The following is a 19,613-nucleotide window of genomic DNA, read 5'->3' as shown; positions in this document are numbered from 1 at the left end:
CATCATGACCGCGGCGGCGTGGTACGTGACTGACGGGCCCGGGCGCGGGACAAAGAGCCCCCCCGCTGCCCGGCTGGCGAGAGCTGTCCAGCAGAGCCATCTTCTCAGCGAGGGGCCGATTCCTCTCCTTTCAGCGCCGCGGCAGACTGCTTTCTGAGAGCTTCTGCACACAGGATACGGGCCTCTGCTAAATGTCAAGGGGGAGGATCGGCAGTCGATTTACAGCCGGTACAATTGCACGACATTGCAATCAATTAGCAAACCATCTTACCCAGAGCGATGTACAACAGAGGAGAACGTCGATGTTGCTCTCAGGCGTTCCCCAACAAAAACATTTTTGTACGTGACTTTGGATAAAAACGTCTGCCAAATAAAATGTGAAAATAATAATGCAATAATAGATGTCTGTTGAAATGAACTAGCACCGGCATAGCCAATCAACATTTCTTATGCCAAGTCTCCCCAGACACAATCCATATTCCAAAGGTACACAGGCCTTCTGATAGGGCTTCTAATCACATCCTACAGCACTGAACAAGGAAACAAGACTTTCACCTAAAACAGCACCGCCTCACGCACTACCCAGGTCCAGAGTGAGATTCGTGTCGGGACTAAAAGATAAGCAACTACAGATTCACTGCAGGCCAAACATGCACCGAATGCCAACACAGACATAAACAAATCTGACAAATGGCCACAATAACGTGCCTTGGTGACTGGATTCAGGATAAGTGAGGAAAAAAAGTCAAGCCAAACAACTTTACCAGAAATAGGGCATTAATCAGGGAGAGTAGACGGAATAAAAATAAGACTGTCAGTCAGCTTTTGAAAAACCCACACGGGTAAATAAAAAAATAAAAAAATACAGATTCAAAACAGAAGACTCCCAAGTTTTTCCAACTGTAACAAAGTTTTGGGATGAGCCACTTCCTGCCTCCCACCAGCAGGGGGCGATCAGAGCACAGGTGTGGCAGCAGGGACGAGCCAAGCCGCTGATCAGGCTCTCTGAGACGATCAGGGGAGCCCTCCAGATTCACTGGCATCCACTCAGACTCACAGCACCTCAGCGTGAATAGAGATGAAGTGAGCCCCGGCGCCAATTAATAGGCCGCAAATTCAATTTAAACGGGAATCCAGCTCGGTCAACTCATTGCTGCCCTGCACTCAGCAAAGAGAAATGAATCTCTCAGAAAAACAACAGGGCCATTCTCACACACGAGGCGAGGCTTCACTCGCTAACGCACTGCGGCTGCATGGTCTGACAGAGAGGGGAGACCGAGCGAGTGATGCCGGAACGGTCCCTGCTTTTCCCCATGCAACGGCGCCCTCTGGTGGCTGGCAGCACTGGAGCAGGAGGAGACGGCCTGACCCTGCCCGAGCCTGCACCCCGATGCCTGAACTGTTCTATAGCTGCCCTGAATCCATTTCACCAGTGGCCCGGGCTGGCCTGGAACAGAGGCTGGTGGCCGCTGCCAAAGCCAGTGGCGTGTACAGCAGTCATTCGGCACCAGAGAAGCCTGGTCCATTACCTCCCATTTACAGAGGAGTGGCTGTGCCAGCTATAATGTGGCTTCACTGACCCTACTTGTCCTGAAAGCCTGGGCTCTCTGGCCCTCTGCCTCTCCCTCCTCTCCCTCTCACACCATCCTCACAAGAATGAACTCATTTTGTGTTCGGTGGTTTATCAGCTCGCAGTCTTGCGACAGGTTAGGAGCGGAGGACGTCGGGGGTAACTGGCTTATATTAAAGCTGGCACCTCGGGACAGGCCAGGAGACACAGATGGATTACTCGGCCCCAGATTACCGGCTCAGTATTACCATAAAAGCGGGAAAGGAACGAGGCCCGCGCTACATTTATCGGTTCAGAACAAAGCAGCTCATCTGCTGAAAAAGAACAGCGTCTGTCCGAGAGGCATTATTAAGAGGTGTATATCTGTTGGCAGATCTGGCTGTGCAGCTTTGCAGTAAAGAAAGACACGGCTCAAAGCACAACTCAAAGAGCTGTGTGAGTCAGCCTGCTTCAGGCAGGTGGGCTCCAGCCATGACATCATCAGCAGCGGCCCATCAGAACTCATCATCAAAAATGGCCCTCATTCCGCTCTTCAGCATTGACACCAAAAAGCTAAACAGTCCAAGAAAACGATGGAAAGTTACTCCAAGGCTTGCTGGCCAATTCCTCAAACTAGAGTAAAAAACCATGAACTTAAACTAACTTAAACAGAAACCTTTCTTACCAGTCTAAAGAGGCCAACTATTCTGTTATGTATGCAGTAAGAGTTATTAAAAACAGACAAAGGTAAAGATTCAGAACTTTTACTCATGGAGCTTTAACCATAAAAGTCCTTTGAAGACGAGGAAGTAGAGAGATCTACCATCCCTGGAAAAATAATTTCAGCACGTGTACGAACAGGAATGCATTAGTGTGCTCCTAGATTTTTAAACGGAGGAAGACTGCTAGCATCCAGCCCTGGGCGAGCCTGCGCGGCTGTAAAGAGCGCAAATTAACACAGAGCACCGAGCTCTGCAACCTGCTCCCCTTCACCAGACCTGTCAACTGTGGACAGCACAATGTGGGCAGACCTGAGCAATTACATTGATTATTAACCTTTCAATTACAAAGCAGTGATTTGTAAAGCGGCCGCTCAATTAAACGCCCTTCTGCAGTGACAGAACCGGCCCCTTTCATTACTGTCTGCAGTCTACAGATCGCTTGGTTTCCTGCTGCTCATTACGGGGATGAAATCGAAGCTGCCTTTCACGCGGCTGGGGTACTCACGACACAGAGACAGGGTCACTGCTGTCACACTGCTAGTGTACACTCGACACTGAGAAGGAGCCACTGCCGTCACACTGCTAGTGCACACTCGACAGAGACACTGCCGTCGCACTGCTAGTGCACACTCGACAGAGACACTGCCGTCACACTGCTAGTGCACACTCGACAGAGACACTGCCGTCACACTGCTAGTGTACACTCGACAGAGACACTGCTGTCGCACTGCTAGTGTACACTCGACAGAGACACTGCTAGTGTACACTCAGAGACACTGCTAGTGCACACTCGACAGAGACACTGCCGTCACACTGCTAGTGCACACTCGACAGAGACACTGCCGTCACACTGCTAGTGTACACTCGACAGAGACACTGCTGTCGCACTGCTAGTGTACACTCGACAGAGACACTGCTGTCGCACTGCTAGTGCACACTCGACAGAGACACTGCCGTCACACTGCTAGTGTACACTCGACAGAGACACTGCTGTCGCACTGCTAGTGTACACTCGACAGAGACACTGCTAGTGTACACTCGACAGAGACACTGCTAGTGTACACTCAGAGACACTGCTAGTGTACACTCGATAGAGACACTGCTAGTGTACACTGAACACCGAGACAGAGCCACTGCTGTCACACTGCTAAGATTTGTTTGAAAGGCTCTGGGTTGGGCCAGCATTATTGGGCTCCAATTCGAAAAAGTGAGGGAGCAGAGAGCTAGCCAATCAGCAGACTTGTAACAAGTGCCATGGACACGGCACGCCTGGCTCTGACTAACGAAGGGGGGGGGGGGGGTCTCGGCGAGGAGGCCAGAGGAACTGAGGGAGACGACCTGCTGGCGGCCGGTCACGGAGCAGGGGCCGGTTGCCAAGACCGTTTCCCCTTTCACATGCAGATGACCCTCTGGGACCGTACGGCAGTCTCTGCAAACCGCCCCAACACAGACCAGCTTCTTTTCAGCAGAGCTCAAAGCGCACCGACAGGCTTCTCTGTGAGATGGAGTCTGGGTTTACGGTCACTGAGCCCCGGTTGAGCTCTGAAGGGAGGGGTTCAGCTTAGTCTGCGTTTTAAACACCTGCCAATCTGCTTTTCAGCATCCACTTATTTCAATGCAACTCTACCCACTGATCCAGTCCGGCTGGGCTAAGGAGCCATCAGACACCTAAGCACCCTGCTAATAGTTGCTTTGCACAAACACTAATACAAACCCTACAAACCAAATAATGGGAGTTTAGCCCAAGGATTCTTATTGGAAGCAAAAAACCGAACCACATTCAGCTTATTTAAGCTTAACCTTTGCCCAAAGCCAATCTAAATATGATCCAGTCAGCTTAATCAAGCTCAATCCTAACCAAAGCAGAACAATGCGAAAATCTAAAACGGATTCTTAGTTCCCAACTGTGCCTGAAACCCATGTAAACCTAAAGTGAGTCAGTGAGATCCGACCAGTTTTTTCCCTCTCTCCCCTCACCCACAGCACCCTCAAGTGGACAGAAAGCACACGGGAGAGATTTCATCTGTTATTTTCCTGTTTAGAAATATCCAAACAATAGTGCAGACACTCAACACCAAAGCCAGTGTGCGCCCCTGCTATTTAAAAAGCCAAAGTAAATACAGTAATCTCTGCAGCACACAAGCGAAAAGACTGGCCCGCTTCCTGTCGAGTCCCAGCCAATTACTTCTCATTTCCATATTTTCAATAGCGCACATAACTGAAATTCCGAACGCTGAAGTACCTGTGTGGCTCACAGTGAGCGATCGGCATACTGATTAAAGGCTTCCATTACCAAGACATAACCTTATGAATAAATGATCTGGGGATTCTAGAAGCTTCCTTTCTGACCTGAGGCCCCCCTCATATACAAGAGCCAGAGCAAAGACAGACAGCACGGTGAGCCGGAGCATTGGGACAGACGGACAGCACAGTAAGAAAGCCATCGGACAAACAGATACAGATAGAGAGGACAGTGAAAGATCAGTGGGACAGAGACACAACAGTAAGAAAGCCATGGGACATACAGATACAGACAGAGAGGACAGTGAAAGATCAGTGGGACGGAGACAGGACAGTAAGAAAGCCATGGGACATACAGACATACTGACAGAGTGGACAGTGAAAGATCAGTGGGACGGAGACAGCACAGTAAGAAAGCCATGGGACATACAGACATACAGACAGAGAGGACAGTGAAAGATCAGTGGGACAGAGACACAACAGTAAGAAAGCCATGGGACATACAGATACAGACAGAGAGGACAGTGAAAGATCAGTGGGACGGAGACAGGACAGTAAGAAAGCCATGGGACATACAGACATACTGACAGAGTGGACAGTGAAAGATCAGTGGGACGGAGACAGCACAGTAAGAAAGCCATGGGACATACAGACATACAGACAGAGAGGACAGTGAAAGATCAGTGGGACAGAGACAACACAGGGAGAAAGCTGTGGGGCACAGACAGTGAAAAAGAGCAGTTGGACAGACAGATAGACCAAGGTTGGGCAGTAAAACAGATGGACAGCAGAGTACAGTACAGCATAGGAATGGATGAGGCACAAGAAGAGCAGACGTACAAACAGACAGACAAGCAAGAAAAACAGGAACAGATTGAGGGACAGACACGACATTATAGTGAGAAAAACAAGAGCGGAGTGAGGTACAGACACACAGGAGCAGAGTGAGGCCCTGTAGAGGTACAGACAGACAGACAGACAGGAGCAGAGAGAGGCCCTGTAGAGGTAGACAGACAGACAGACATACAGGAGCAGAGTGAGGTCATGCATATGGACAGACAGACAGCAGGTTGACCCTGGGGGCTGAAGGTCACAGCAGCGCACGGTGGTCAGTAGGGGAGCGGAGAACAGCGGTGGAAGCGTGGTGACGTGGCGGTTTCCTCACGGCGGGAAAAACAGCAGAGGTTGGGGATGAGGCCCCCGTGTCTGGAGCTTCCTGTTTTCAGGGCATGAATGAGCCCCACCCCCACATCTTAGTGAGAGAAACAGACCCCACCCACCGCTCCATATGTCCCACTGCCACAGAGAGGGATGGGGGAGAGAGAGAACAAGGGAGAGCAAGAATGGGAAAGGAAGGGAGAAAGGCAGAGAACGAGGTAGAGCAAGAACGAAACTGAGGTAGGGGGAGGGATAGGGAGGTGGGGGAGGGATAGGGAGCGAGGGTTAGGGGGAGATGGAGAGACTGATAATGAGGGAAGGAAAGAGGAGGGGGAGCAAGAGTAGGAAAGAGGGAAAGATGATTGGCAAGGAAGAGAGGAAGAACAAGAAAACAGAGAAAGAGTGAAAGAGAGAGCGGGGGGAAAGAAGGTGAGAGACAGAAAGAAAGCTCCCACAAACCGCAGCCAGCCATTTGCAGTTGATGAGCACAGGCACGACACAGAAGGGGTGAGGGATGCGGGCAGGTTAGCAGAGGGAACTCTGGGTTTTAACAGAGCCGTGAGTGATTGCCCTCGGCCGCCACAAGGCCCTGCAGGCTCCCCAGAGGCCGAGGTAAAGAGCACAGACGGGGTGCGCCCGTTAAAGCGGCCCCCGGAGAGCGGGGGGGAAGATTAGAGTGCCGGACGGACATGCGGTAATGGACTGAGAGAGGCCAGGCTGATGGCGCTCCCAAGCTCCATCTTATCTCCGTCCGTAGCTAAGGACAACGCCGCGGGGGAAGGGATTGACAGCAGTCGTCATCATTATCATCGCCGCATCCAATCCGCCTCCTATCGCGCCGACGGTACGGCTGGAGCCGAAATGACACCCAGGCAAAGGCTGTTCTCTGTTCCTCTCAACCAATCGGCAGGCTCTACGCACTGAAGGTGCTTCGCCCTCCAACACTGCATGTCTGAGTTCAGTGAGTGACTTCAGCAGACACCATTTACATTTACATTTTAGTCATTTGGCAGACGCTTTTAATCCAAAGCGACTTACAAGTGCATAGGTTCTACCATAAGTCAGAGCATCACATCCAGAAACTAGCAAAATACACAGGAAATGCTGCTCTAAACATAGTTGTCATCAGAATTTTTTTTTTTTTTTTTTTTTTTTGGGGGGGGTTAGACAAGGATAGGGATATCAGAAAGGAGGGGCAGGGGAAATCAGGAGGGAGGACTAAGGTAGAGTTTGAAAAGGTGGGTTTTGAGTCTGCGTCGAAATAGGGGGAGGGATTCTGCTGTTCTGACAGTGGTAGGCAGGTCATTCCACCACTGAGGAACCAGAACGGAAAACAGGCGTGAACGTGCAGCTCGACCACCAGGTGCACGTAGAGAGGGAACCGTAAGGCGACCAGAGCTGGCAGACCGGAGTGGTCTAGCTGGGGAGTAGGGAGTGATCAGGGATTGTATGTAAGGTGGGGCAGTCCCCTTAGCAGCCTGAAATGCCAACACTAGGGCCTTGAAACGGATGCGTGCGGCAATGGGAAGCCAGTGGAGGCCAATGAGAAGCGGGGTGACATGAGCCGACCTGGGCTGATTGGTGATCAGGCGGGCTGCAGCATTCTGGACCAGCTGGAGGGGCTTGATGGCACACGCTGGGAGACCGGCTAGGAGGGAGTTGCAATAATCCAGGCGGGAAATGACCAGCGCCTGGACTAGGAGCTGGGTGGCTTTCTCAGTCAGGAGATGACGGATACGGCGTATATTATACAGAAAGAACCTGCAGGTTCTGGCAGTGGAGGATACTTGTGGGCAATGAGGACAGTCGTCATCATTATCATCGCCGCATCCAATCCGCCTCCTATCGCTCCGACGGTACGGCTGGAGCCGAAATGACACCCAGGCAAAGGCTGTTCTCTGTTCCTCTCAACCAATCGGCAGGCTCTACGCACTGAAGGTGCTTCGCCCTCCAACACTGCATGTCTGAGTTCAGTGAGTGACTTCAGCAGACACCATGGCAATGCAAAGCCTTCCAGAAAGCGCTGTCCAATAGAAATCCTCAGCGTCTCTCACTCGCATACAGAAGCATGTACAGACACACACCGACATGTGCAGACACGCACACACACACACAGACACGTAATGCGTCAAGACCCATTAGGGAACCCCAGCCACGTCCTAAATAAATCCGTAAAATGAAAAGGCAGCGTTCCTCAAAGAGTGGCCTATTTTAGCAATTTCCCCATTGTGTGCCATTCTCATCCTAGAGAACTCTATCAGAGGGCAAAGCACTGCCACTGACAGAAGAGCATCATTCTCACGAGCTGCATCAGCTTTCAGCAGCCAGAGCAGCTTACCATTACAATTTAGTCATTTAGCAGATGCTTTTAGCTACAGCAACTCGCATGAAAAGCACCACCGTTTAGTCATACAACGGCCACTGCCAAGGCACAAGGCCCCAAAACCCTACACGAGTTAAAGGTTGAGAAGGGTGATTTAGAATTTTATGCATTAAACAGAAACCCTGAGGTGCTTTGTGAAGGTGAGTTTAAGTAGTTAGCAGACCGATAAGTACCAGATAAATCATGTCTACAAAATATTAAGGTCCTTGCAAAAAGACCAACTTCAATATACCCTTCACCTTCTATTAGGAAAGCTTTTCAATTCGCCCAAACCCCTGAATGCCCAAACCCGGTGTAAGGAACGGTACAATTTAAATTAACCTGGCCAATTCGTACAGAGCACAGTGCCAGAGGTGATGTCACTGGGCACGGTCCGGCCAATCGGCAGCTGGCTGACCTGCACGACTCTGGACTGGCCCGCCCCCTGGCCGGGCGAATCGCGCTGGGTATTAGGCGCGGAGTCCAGAATGGGCGATGCTTAATTGAGCGAAAGCACTCCGCTGCCAAAGCAAGGCAGGCAGCCGCAGGGAGGGAGGGAAGGAGGCGTTTAATTACAGAGATTAAAGATCTGCAGTTTCCTTCAGCTCTGTACCACAATCCACCCCCTGCCCCCCAGACAAAAAAACGCAAGGGCTACTTACGATTCTCCCCCCCGCTGACCCACGGACCACCTTCTTCAGTCCCTGAGCCCCGGCAGTCTGGAGAGAGGGAGAGAGGGGGAGAGAGGGAGGAAGAGAGAGATGGTTAGCACATGTGTGAGGGGATCAGGCGGGTCAGTGTTAGTGTGATGTGGGTGGGCTTGGTGGCACACACACAGGGTCTGTCATCCAGATGGCTTTTCTGCACTGAAGAGACACTGCACAGCACTACACAACAGCGTGACATGCAAAAGCATGGCATGAACAGCCAGACACTGACACTTTAGAGGCTGTCACAATGAGGACTGAAAATACAAAAAGGTAAAACCACTGATATTAGTGACTGTTCCAAAAAACTAAATGAGAATAAAAATATGATTAGAAAAAACTACTAGACACTACCCTATAAACCTCGATAAAACATAAAAACTACAGACACATTACAGACTGCTGCAACACAGACAAAGAGAGCTACAAACACCTTAACGAACTGCACCCATAAACCCAGAACAAAGAAAACCCAAACACCCTTTGCCTGACCTCCTTAAACCCAAACACAGAAAACAACAAAGGCTGCTGACATTGAGCCAGTGTAACCGACAGGCCTGGGGAAGCGCAGACGAGCAGCAGTGACGCACTGGGAGGGGGGCGGGGCCTGCGTTTCTGGCAGCCGAGACGCATCCTCTTCGGTCACGCTCATTACACACTCTCCCGCATTCCGGTCTCCTCCCAGACAAAACATGTGAACTGCAGTAACCCCTGGGGTCCAGCTGCTCGCAGTTACAAACGGTGTTTACAGAAATGCCCCGTCTGCCCCAGCCGTCGTTTACACAGATCACTGCTCCATGGCAAGTGGGCCGGAGCGATCGGGTTTATTAGCCCGATAAAGCGTACAGCGCTAATTCGTCTGCTGCTAGCTGTGTTTTCAAACGCAGGCGCTGAGCTGTTGGTGGCGCACTGTCTGTCGAGTGTACACTAGCAGTGTGACAGCAGTGTCTCTGTCGAGTGTACTCGCAGTGTGACAGCAGTGTCTCTGTCGAGTGTACACTAGCAGTGTGACAGTAGTGTCTCTGTCGAGTGTACACTAGCAGTGTGACAGTAGTGTCTCTGTCGAGTGTACACTAGCAGTGTGACAGTAGTGTCTCTGTCGAGTGTACACTAGCAGTGTGACAGTAGTGTCTCTGTCGAGTGTACACTAGCAGTGTGACAGCAGTGTCTCTGTCGAGTGCACTAGCAGTGTGACAGCAGTGTCTCTGTCTGTGTGTGCACTAGCAGTGTGAAAGGGACACAAGCCAAACAAACCCTGGGAAGGACTGTCCATCACCAGATATACCAATGCACAGCTGACTAATGCTTCAGTTCACCCTGAAAATCACCTCAACCAATACAGGATAAATAGTGCGTTCACCCGGGAAATTAACCTGCCATCGTCTGATTACAGGCCCAAACTTAACAAATACCCACCTTCCCACCACGAAATAGATCAACAAGGCGGCAGCACGACAAGCGAGCCAACGGCAAGCTGCGTGTCACAGCGCGCCGGCGCTTTAATTCACGGCTGTAATCGTAAAACGTTCAGCCTTTACCCGAGCCCGGGGGCCGGTGCCAAGGCAGAGCGCTAGCGCGCTAACGCAGCGCAGCACGACACCAATAAAGCGCTACTTCATAAAGCTCCGAAGCACCGTCTATGCTCCGGAGACAAGGCCTGGAGATGTCAGGGCGAGTAAAAGTTTAATGCACTTCAAACGAGTCCCACGGAGGGTAAAGTGGGAGAAGCAGAAATGTAGTTTTGATTTTCAGTGTCCCTTTAAACATTCAGAATAGTTTCAGACGAAGACAACAACCTTTCCCATTCCAAACCCATTCCGAGCTCTGAATGAGACAAACATTGCGTCTACTCTTTCAGTTCTTGTCCCCAAACCCTTTTTGTTTCTACACCTCTGTTCCAGCATTGTGACGAGTGAAGACTGGAGTACTTTGGTGATGTGTGGCTGGCTGGCTCGCACCGCTCCTTTCTTCATTGGAAATTCAGCTCATTAACTTCCACCCCGACCCTGTGAAACCGAGCGAAGCGCGCCTTAAACATGGCTCATTGGCGCCGGAATGATCTTCTGCGATGCGGTATTGTCTGGAGCCGGATAGGAGGGCGGTACGCTGCACGGTGTGGAGCTGCTGGGTGTTGCCCAAACCTGCGCACCTGACCGCAACGCAGGAAGAGCCGCGGCCAAGGACACGGGAGAAAGGCCGAGGGAAGGGCGGAGAGAGGGTAAAGGACGGCTGGAAGGAAGGAGAGACAGAGAGAAAGAGAGGGGTACGGTAGGACGAGCACAGGACAGATGGTGTCCAGCTGTTTCGGGGTGTAGCGGCAGGGGACAGAGGGATCACCCTGACCAGAGGAGCGCAGGTTTATTTAAAGCGGTGATACACATGGAGAATACAGGGGCGGGGGTTCTGTACAAGTATGTGCTCTGTGTGCAGGAATGTACAAGGCTCTCCCTTATGCAAACCGTCTGGCCAGCAGATTGAAGTCTCGCTCTAGACGGGGGGGTGGAAGATGGAGATGGGTAGAAGGGTAGAAGGGGATGCGGGAGGAGAGGAGAGGGGGAATGCGAGAAAAGAAACGATAGAGAAAGGCCTTGTTATTCTCATTCGGGCCACAAATCCGTGCAAGGGGCCCTAAGTGACCGCTGAGCACAGCATGCTACCGCACTCCCTGACCACAACACAAACATTCGGTTTACAAGCGGTTTCCCTGCCAGACGTTAATATTTATCCTGCATAAACACGGGGGAGGGGCCCTGTCTGTCAGACTGAACCGGTCATGAGACGTCGGTGCTCAACAGACCAGGAAGTGTGCGGTCAGAGGTGCCTCTTCCAGCCCAGACCTGAGCGATGGTGGGGAGAGGCCAGCGTTGATGTGGTTGCTTTGTTTCACCAATGTGTGGCTGTTAAACTCTCCCACCCGCTCCACAAATGCTCTGAGAACAAAGAGAGGCCTGCTCACCTCCGTGACCCAATGTGAAAACCAACCTCAAAGAAAAAAAACAAAAAGCGAAAGAAAAAAATCAGTTTAATCCCATTTGTCTGTATAGAACCTTACGTGGGGGGGGGGGGGGGTACGTGAATGAGAGGAGTTCTATGGTCTCCTGTTTTACGGACTCATGAGGAACTCCACAGATCACATCAAAGCCATCAATGTAGCACGGCGGTGTGCTGGCTCGGGAGCCGAGCTTAAACACGCCAACTAGGAACCTGGCAGAAGCAGCACAGCTCAGAGCGAAAGGCCTGTCAACGTCTTTGAAGGCAGCCAAAGTTTTCTAACCAATCACAGAGACTCCATTATGGCAGCCAATGTTTCCTAGCCAATCACAGAAACTCCATCAGGGCAGCCAACATTTCCGAACCAATCTCAGAAACCCCATTATGGCTGGACTGAGGCAAAGGTGGCAATTCAACCTGTAAATAAAACTCCTACAAGACGCCCTCTCAGAATCATGCGTATGTGTACGTGCGGGTGTTGGTGCAGGTCCGTAGATGTCCACTACCACGGGGTTAGTTGGCAGGTGGAGCCCAGGTGACAGAAGCTGCTGATTAGAGGATAATTCAGGCCCAGCCAAGATCCATTCCCCTGTGCACATCATGTTCCTCCGGATGGCCGATTCCTGGTCGGGCGGCAGGCGCCCCATCGCACGTAGCGCGTGCTAGCTCGTTAGCCTCCCGCATGACACGCTCGGGTGGGGCGGCAGACAGAGCGGCAATTACCGCCGTAACCTTCCCGCCTGTCCTCATAAACGCCTCCGGGCAGAGGAGGGACTGCGGGAGGCTCACTATCATTCCGGTCATGTTCAGGTTCAAACACAGGCCACTCCAACCCAGGCGCTAACCGTCACAGACAGCCTTTTCCACGGAGGCGGCTAGTCCTGTTGGAGGCAGTACTACGATGGGGCCGTGAAATACTATGCTTCCAGACCACTGTATTCTTGCACAGGAAAGTATACGGATAACGATGTTGAAGGCATTTACGAGCGACTACTGGTCCATGCAGGTTGAGTTCCATACACACGGTTACAACAGTGACAAATGACATTCCAATCACGCCCTCCCTTAATATGACATCAGACCCTGAAGTACACGGCACGCCCCCTGACCTTACTGCGAGGTCCCACAGGCAACGTAACGAGTATACCGCATTTCTAGGCCACCGCACATCCAGAGAAAAGGGCTGCAAGTGAAAGGCATGAGGAGGAAACAGGATACAACGTGCAAATCCAGAGAAGTGGTTTTGACTTTATGGTACACAATATCATACATCATACAAACAGTCTGGGAGAGGTGCAGCGTGCCATGCTGATGTAAGCCCCTGCTCGCTCGGTTTACAGCTCCCCGAGGGCCCAAATTCTCCTCAGAGCACTTCAAATACAAACACACTGCAGACGGCAAACGTAATCTATCCCCTCAGCAAACCGTGTGTGCATTCCAAAAATAACACCCCTCAAACCAATCCTGGGTGCACACTACGCTCTCCCCACCGCACACAACACCTGTGCACACACACGTACAATCTGGCCTCGAGACGAGCACGGGCCCAGACACACATACCCATATACTCCTCATATCACCATATCAAGAGAAAAAGGGCCTCCTGTACTTCAAACCAGTGAAAGCACATACACCCACACACACACACTATTTCCCCCCACCATGCACACTGCCACTTAAAAGCACATACCATTACCCGACCTTTCTGGGGGAAAGAAATGAGCACCCTTTTAGACTGTTCTAGAAAAACTTGCACCAAAGTTGTGGGATTCCACCAGCTCAAGATCTCCATCAAACACCACCCCAACCTCCACACTCACAACAATGTGCTCCTCGTCAGAGCCGCCTCCAGTATGGGTCTGAAAGCCTTGAGCCGCAGCCTCACAGTCCCAGGGAAACCCCTCCTGTCCTGGACAGAACACTCCAGCACTAGGGGGCCAGGCCCCAGCTGTTCTTCTGCTCAAAAAAAACCTGGACATTTCACTGAGGTCCTTCAGGCAAGGGCCCATTAGCGTCCCTGTATAAACCGTACACAAACCAAGGCGAGAACTCAATGTGTGCAAAAACACGAAACGATAAAAACGCGGACAAACAAGGTTCACACAACACCAAAGATTTGACGATGGTTTAAGTTGAAGAACAACGCTGATGTTGTAATGGAAAGTAAATATGGGTGCTTGACATGCGACAACTCCGGGGCTGAAACTAAGAACGCACTATTGTACGCACGGACTGTCCCTATAGTAGTACAAATGCAAACTGTGCCCAAGTTTCCACATTCATAAAACGCATAGATGAGCACAGACATTAACTTAGTAAAAATTTGTTACACTTTTTGTGCCCGTCTACTGAAAATTTTCTTTCAGTAGAAAGCATTCATTCCTGCTTCTGTATCAGGTTTGCTTGACTGTTTGCTTGGTTGAGATAATATAAAATAAATATATGTTTAGATGAATGATTAAGCCAGCATGAAACATTCACTTCACCACCAAAACAAAAGCATACAATACGGATCCCAACGCGGCCCCGATATTACATCGGGGGCTGACATAGGCAAATTGTGAGTCATGCAGCTCAAACCAGACAAGATGCATTATGAAAACTTAATTTCATTTGTACAGCGCTCATAACAGCAATGTCCCAAAGATGCTTTACAGAGAAACTGGGAAAGTTAATTTTAAAAAGACTGGGCCTAAACCCTTAAAAAAAAGAAGAAAAAAAAGAAAGAAAAAGTGCTTTCCAGACAAGGCAAGCCCGATTCAGAACACGTTTTTGCGGCCGCCTTCAGCAGTCTGTAGGCGAGGCTGTCTGGAGGGGAGGGCGCAGGGTCATGCTCTGCTGTGTAATGACACCACCTCCAGCAGGCCGGGCTCGCCTTTCACCAGAGAAGGCCCTGGGATAATGAAGGAACGGGCCGGGCCGTCTCGGGTTACCACAGGAAACGGAGCCACTATAATGCCTTCTGCGAAACAGCCTCGCCTTCTCCATGTTCTCCAACCACTCAAGCGCTTCTGGATGATTTGGAGGGTGAACGTGATTTGGACAAGCTTCAGCAATGGTGAGGGCCCATTTGGTCAGGTCTGAAGAGAACAAGATGATCTTGCCCTACGGTCTGGGAGCAGAGCTTGTGTGCAGCAGCAAATGTAGGCATGCTAGGGACCAGTGTAGGGACTGGTCAGAAGCCCACAGAATTGTGAAGTTTGACATAATGTTTGACACTCGGCGACATACAGTGACTCCACCCCTGGCGACACTTTGCTCAGCATGTTCATTTACGTTTGAGGGCGTTCTGCATCTTGCTGGCCACGTTTTGTCATTCAGACGGAGGGTATAGCGTTCGCTTCGGGAACAAGATGGGAGCTGATCATGATGAGGTTCCATGGCACGTACACCTAGCCAACAGCAGTAGTGCAAATTCCACTAAAAACTTTCGTTCAAAGGAATCTTCTTCAAGGCTGATTGTGTATGACCAGGATAACACATTTACTGAGAAACACAACACAGAAAGCATACGGCTCCTCAACTGCCAATTCCCAAACTGGCTCTGTCAACCTGCCAACGAATCACGGCCCAGGTTAATTGGAATGGCAAAAATGATTTCCATGAAAATGGGGGGGGGGGGTCCATAACACAGAGTGCCGATTGCTGATGGGTGACCATGGAGTCCTCTCCCCAACTCTCTCACATAGTTTGGGAGACCCAAAAGGCAGTGGGTGCCAGACATGACCAAGGCTCTGAATCAGTGAGGGGGGGGGGGGGGGGGAGGCCCTGGCCTGGGGCCAGGCACTGTTGGCAGCCTGTATCCCATGGTTACCAGCAGGCAGATGGCCCAGGTGCCCCCAATGCACTGGAAGCCACTCGCTGCAAGGACTTTCCATTCTCACAGGTAGTGGAGATGCCCAGGTCTAACCGCCCATTTCACAGAGCTATCCAGGGCAGGAAACTCCCATGATCCAAAGGGGCAGGAGGATGTGACCTTCTGCTCCATTCTCTTTTTGTATAGTCACCTGCAGTTTAACTAAGAGGAAACATCCCACCATCAGCCAATTTATTGTCTTCACGCGGTTCAAATCCCCGATGATTCAACCAAGAGGAGTCCTTGCGACTGTGGGTTTTTTGTCATTTCCACAAGGTTTGCGGACTCAATGAAGAACGCCAAATGAGCAATTAATTGCAAAAACTCACCAAAACACTGGTGGATAATGGAGCCCACCAGGACACCTCAAAGCTAAGAGGAACAGACTGCATACATTCACAGATGGGGGTCAGCCACCAGCTTACGCCAGCGTACTCGATCAGCGTTCGCACGCTTGTCAAATGGCGCATGCCACAAAATGCCATTTCCGCCGGCTGAAACGGGCGCAAGCACAGACACTACGTTTCGGCAGAGTGAAGACTGGGCTGTAATCAAAGCCTGTACGAAGGGCACAGTCTTCATTCCGTCAGTAACGGCCCATCAATTCCGCCAAGTCGTCGCAGCCGCGGGGGCGGATGGAAGCTTATTATGTTTCATTCCAGTGTGGGAAACCATTTACCATGGTCGGACTCAGAGACAGTCATTTATCAGACCCGCTGTCTGATAAATCCAGAGGAAGACAGATTGTGTGTGCATGTATAACACACACACGCAGACACAAACAAGCTGAAAGAGGAATTGGGGGGGCAGACCCTTCCCGGACAACCCTGGAACAACATGGGCCAGCTATCTACACAGCAATAACTAAATACCCCCCCAGCACGCACGCACGCACGCACGCACGCACGCACGCACGCACGCACGCACGCACGCACGCACGCACGCACGCACGCACGTAGCAGAGGAAGCAGAGGAGTGTGGAGTGACAGCGGCACACTGGCTGCGTGCGTGCGTGCGTGCGTGCGTGCGTGCGTGCGTGCGTGTGGCTGCTCCCTGCAGGGGGTGGGAACTGAGGGAATGGACAAAGCTTAGACTGAGACACGAGACTTTTCCTTTAATTCATATATGCACATGCAAAGACACTTGAGCATCACACATATACACATATACACATATATATATATACACACACATATATATACACATATACAGTGGTGTGAAAAAGTGTTTGCCCCCTTCCTGATTTTTTTATTTTATTTTTTTGCATGTTTGTCACACTTAAATGTTTCAGATCAAACAAATTTAAATTAGTCAAAGACAACACAAGTAAACACAAAATGTTTTTATTATTAAGGGAGAAAAAAAATCCAAACCTACATGGCCCTGTGTGAAAAAGTGATTGCCCCCTAAACCTAATAACTGGTTGGGCCACCCTTAGCAGCAACAACTGCAATCAAGCGTTTGCGATAACTTGCAATGAGTCTCTTACAGCGCTGTGGAGGAATTTTGGCCCACTCATCTTTGCAGAATTGTTGTAATTCAGCCACATTGGAGGGTTTTCGAGCATGAACCGCCTTTTTAAGGTAATGCCACAGCATCTCAATAGGATTCAGGTCAGGACATTGACTAGGCCACTCCAAAGTCTTCATTTTGTTTTTCTTCAGCCATTCAGAGGTGGACTTGCTGGTGTGTTTTGGATCATTGTCCTGCTGCAGAACCCAAGTTCGTTTCAGCTTGAGGTAACGAACAGATGGCCGGACATTTTCCTTCAGGATTTTTTGGTAGACAGCAGAATTCATGGTTCCATTTATCACAGCAAGTCTTCCAGGTCCTGAAGCAGCAAAACCCAGCCCCAGACCATCACACTACCACCACCATATTTTACTGTTGGTATGATGTTCTTTTTCTGAAATGCGGTGTTACTTTTACGCCAAATGTAATGGGACACACACCTTCCAAAAAGTTCAACTTTTGTCTCGTCAGACCATAGAGTATTTTCCCAAAAGTCTTGGGGATCATCAAGATGTTTTCTGGCAAAATTGAGACAAGCCTTAATGTTCTTTTTGCTCAGCAGTGGTTTTCGTCTTGGAACTCTGCCATGCAGGCCATTTTTGCCCAGTCTCTTTCTTATGGTGGAGTCATGAACACTGACCTTAACTGAGGCAAGTGAGGCCTGCAGTTCTTTGGATGTTGTTGTGGGGTCTTTTGTGACCTCTTGGATGAGTCGTCGCTGCGCTCTTGGGGTAATTTTGGTCGGCCGGCCACTCCTGGGAAGGTTCCCCACTGTTCCATGTTTTCGCCATTTGTGGATAATGGCTCTCACTGTGGTTTGCTGGAGTTTTAGAAATGGCTTTATAACCTTTTCCAGACTGATAGATCTCAATTACTTTCTTTCTCATTTGTTCCTGAATTTCTTTAGATCTCGGCATGATGTCTAGCTTTTGAGGATCATTTGGTCTACTTCACTTTGTCAGGCAGATCCTATTTAAGTGATTTCTTGATTGAGAACAGGTATGGCAGTAATCAGGCCTGGGTGTGGCTAGAGAAATTGAACTCAGGTTTGATAAACCACAGTTAAGTTATGTTTTAACAGGGGGGGGGGGGCAATCACTTTTTCACACAAGGCCATGTGGGTTTGGATTTTTTTACTCCCTTAATAATAAAAACCTTCATTTAAAAACTGCATTTTGTGTTTACTTGTGTTGTCTTTGACTAATATTTAAATTTGTTTGATGATCTGAAACATTTAAGTGTGACAAACATGCAAAAAATAAAATAAAAAAAAGAAATCAGGAAGGGGGCAAACACTTTTTCACACCACTGTATATATATATATATGTATATATGTATATGTATATGTATATATATATATATATATATATATATATACACATATATATACACACACACATACAAATACATAAACATACACATACACACACCTACAGAGAACACACACATTGGCTTCTGCAATGTGGCTTCTGCACAAACTGAATATAAGCTACAGGGCTATAGCATGTTGCCAAAGATCAGTCGGTGCTGATACCTTGATGGAGAACAGGCTGATTTTAGCATTAGGGCAGATCAATTTAATTTTGTGTGTTTTTTCAGCAAATGCCACTTAAAAAAATAAAACCTTTGACTGAGAACTTGCCCGACTAGCTAACTTAAGTAAAGACGATCCCATTCTCCCCATTTCGAACACGCTGATCCCATCTACTGGCCAAAAGTGTCATTTTGCGGGTCATTGATGAAATTATTTGTTCTCAACCTTCTCCAGTCTATGTTCTCAACTAAAGGTTGTATTTTCATAGCAAGTATGCATAACAACGCATGATTTAACTGCACTCACTATAATACATGCATTTGGCTCGCCAGGCTCAGTTAGATCATGAGCATACAAAAGAATGTGGTAGCATAGGGTGTTAAGCATGTAAACTGACAGCCTGTATAGAGTATGTAACGTTAGAGCCAACTCAAACAGCATATACTTGGCTAACTTAGCTACTATAGGTAAAATAGCTGTTGTTAGATCGAACGGTTACTTAATATCTACGCTCTACGTTGCTCATGACCCGCAATAGAGTTGCTGAACATAATGTGATTCTCTCGTGATTCTCATGCCCGTTCAACATGTTCAATTAGCGTAATTCATGTCAGTATGCGTCCCCCCTTATATTACGTCCATGGACAATTAATCATCAAAATTTAGAATTTTGAGGCCTAATTCAAATTATATAAAATGTAGTCATGAAATAACCAAAATTTCACACAAATATTTCTGAATTACTAAGAGAAGGAACGGTCTTGTCGGGATCGGTTGGATTTAAACACAGTATTCGGGCCATATGTACTCAGCCTCTTGCAATGATTTTCAGGCGCACAACACATTTTGCCCAGGAAACGTGTCGTATGCATCAAACTGGTGCACGGGCCTCAAACCGCCGAATGTGTGTGATCTAGGCAAGTCATCGCAAGATGCGATTGTGGTAATACCTGAAACAAGAACTGACTGCACAACAGGACT

The 19,613-nt window shown here is 49.4% G+C and overlaps 1 protein-coding gene across 4 annotated transcripts in view; it reads right to left on the bottom strand.

Moving 5' to 3' along the window:
* The window catches only part of LOC133130813 (F-box/WD repeat-containing protein 7-like), a 141,210-nt gene that overhangs the window by 105,092 nt on the left and 16,505 nt on the right, over nucleotides 1-19,613 (bottom strand). For all 4 annotated transcript variants that reach the window (XM_061245679.1, XM_061245681.1, XM_061245680.1 and 1 more), the window contains exon 2: nucleotides 8,695-8,751. The gene's annotated coding sequence lies outside the window, so the exon portion shown is untranslated. The remainder of the gene's footprint in view (nucleotides 1-8,694; nucleotides 8,752-19,613) is intronic.

Source organism: Conger conger, chromosome 6, assembly GCF_963514075.1.
Source record: "Conger conger chromosome 6, fConCon1.1, whole genome shotgun sequence".
NCBI lineage: Eukaryota > Metazoa > Chordata > Actinopteri > Anguilliformes > Congridae > Conger > Conger conger.
Note: the sequence above shows the minus strand (reverse complement) of the source record. Positions and strands in the feature narration are given on the sequence as shown.